The sequence below is a fragment of the Desmodus rotundus genome, chromosome 1, assembly GCF_022682495.2.
Source record: "Desmodus rotundus isolate HL8 chromosome 1, HLdesRot8A.1, whole genome shotgun sequence".
Taxonomy (NCBI): domain Eukaryota; kingdom Metazoa; phylum Chordata; class Mammalia; order Chiroptera; family Phyllostomidae; genus Desmodus; species Desmodus rotundus.
Window position 1 is genome coordinate 165,841,332 of NC_071387.1, and position 2,825 is coordinate 165,844,156.

Here is a 2,825-nt window from a genome sequence, read left to right on the forward strand (position 1 = left end):
CCTGAGACCAATGAGAAAGGATCGTCCGATCGTATAGCCAATCATCTGGAGGCTACTCGGCCTGGTGGCGCTACGTCACGAACGGTCGCCTTAACAACCTCCCATAGCTCTCACCCTCGCAGAGATCCGGCACCGCACCATCTCTCACCATGGCTCGGCCAACCAATAGCGAGTCGAGTCACCAGCACTAGGGTGTGCCTATTGGTCAAAGAGCCGAGAGGCGCAAGCCTCGAAGCTGCCCCAGCGAAGGTGGGTGGAGTAATTCGGCACGAGTAGTCTATAGCCCAGGACCCGACCTGTGTCATCCTGGCAATGAGAGTACTATGAGAAGAAGCAGCGAAAAGTGAAGATAAACGCAGGTCAGGTTGACGATAGAAAGCTGTATTACTTAGAAGGGAGAGATGGAAGGAAATGGAGGTGGCCCGGAAAAAAGGGATGTAAAAGGGGAAGATGGCAGCGAGGTGCAACCCAAACCTCAAATTGACCAATGTCCAAAACCTACACCGGCATCTTGCTGGGACTTAACCATTCATGTAAAGACTCCAGTCATTGACTAGTAGTCTCTTGGTCTCTCTCCCCACCCCGCCACGTCCCCTGCCAGTGTGAGGCAGTAGTCACGTACTGTCAATTCTTTACGAAACGTGCCTCTCCCTCCTCTTTGCATTCCCTCTGCCCTCCCTCTGCTGCAGGCCTCTATTATCTCTTACCTGAAATAGTGCAATAGCCTCTTCTAACTGGTCTCTCCACTCCTGGCGCTTCCACCTTCCAATCCTATTACAGTATCCCATAGGCCTGCCTCCAAACCATCAAGAGTAACCCATTGTCTGCTAGGGTGAAGTAACTGGCACCACCTTTATGGCCCCACCCACATTTCTTGCGTATCTCTGTTTCCCTGTGTCAACCCTACATTTCTGCCAGAAGAGTCACACTCAGTACCTTTTATTCAGTCACACTCAGAACCTTTTTTTCTCCCTGCATACGAATCTATGTTTAATATGGATATGTATACATTTTAATTGTTGAAATCTTAACTATCCTTCAAGGACCATTTCACATGCCACCTCCTTTCCTGATTTCCTCAAACACACTCCATCTCTCCCTACTTTGAAGACCCATAACATTCTGTGACTTGTCTTATTGTCTTAAGTGGAAATTTCTTAACAGGAATTGTAATCCATTCGATTTTTGAAGCCCTGTATTTTGAAACACAGCCCCTAGGAAATACTATATATACACACAGTGGGAGTTTTCACTATTATATTGATAAATTCTTATAATCCTTATAAAATAGACATTATCTCCATTTACCAAAAAATATGGTTGGTTAAGCAACTTGCTGTAGATCACACAGATAATAATTGGAAAAACTAAGATTTGAATCCAAATCTAAAACTTATGCTTGTTCTACAATACTCCACTACTTCAGTATGAGACCTTTATTCATAACTCTTTACCAAATACTTTTGGAGTGTCCATTATGTGAAATGCACCATACTTGACACTGAGATAATAATGACAAATATGAAAACTGCCTTTAAGAACCTAGCATCCCTTCACAAAATAGATGATGGTTAAATACTTGTTGAATTGATTACAGTGAAAGGAGCTTTCACAGTGAAAAAGACCGAGGTGAACTAACTAAAGATTGCAGTATTCTATTATTAATCTTATCCAAAGGAAGAAGAAAAGAAAGATCTGTAAGTACTAAAAGCCTTGAAAATTTGTCATACTTTAATGTTCCTAGAAGTTTAAAGGGCCAGATATCTCAGAATCAGAGTCACAGAAAATACAAATGCTTACTAATATAAATTCAAGTAAGGATTATAAAGGTGTTTCCACAAAAGGCCTTAGACCAAGATTTGGAAACTTTTATTCCTAAACTGCTTAATTGAGAACTCCCGTGAACATATAAGTTTAAAAGCAAGCAATAAATAAATTCTAATTGTTCTTAAAACAACTATAATTTCCAAAATGTATTTCAAAAGAATCTTTATTGCACTTAACTAATAATTTGTATTTAATGATAGATCACAAAGTTTAGCCTGGACACAACATACAGGGATAAGTAAGGGGTGGGGCCAACAGAATCTATGTGCCTTCTTCTCTTGTGGGTTTACCCTCAGAGCAAAGAGTTTATAAAGTATAATTTTAAGAGCCTCTTCTAGAGTAATGAATGACCCACACTGCAGCCTTACATTGCCCTTAGCATTTACTTGTATAAATGTGCTAGACTTCCAGCCTTCACTTTTCCTTCTTTTTGTCAAGGATCCTACTTTAAGAAGGGAAATTACAACAGTAACAATAATAAATAAGACTTATATTGCTGTTCCTATGTACCAGCCCCTTTTCTAAGTGCTTTATTTATATTTACTCCTTTAATTCTCATAACAGTTCTATGAGGAAAGCATTAGTAGCATCTGTATTTTACAAATGATGAAGCTACAGAAACAGAGAAATTAAGTAACCTGCCTAAATTCACACAGCTTGGAAGTGGCAGAGCTGGAATATGAACTTTGAAATGCGGCTCCTAGGCACGCTCTAAACTACTCCACTGTACCATCTTTTTGCATTAGCATAATATGCACTGCTTTATATTAGCACATATCAGGATGATTTAATCTTCTGATCCTCCATTGTAAAAAACTTTCATAATATCAACAAAGAGTTTTACTTATCTATTTCCCATTTACAGCTCCCAACTGTGTTCAAATTTATACCTTCCAGTCTTGGTTAGTTTTCTCTCTTTTTCTGGCATAAACTTTCTTTTATTTTTTTTATTTCAGGGATAATTTTTTCAACTGGTATATTTCAAGCAATTAATTGAT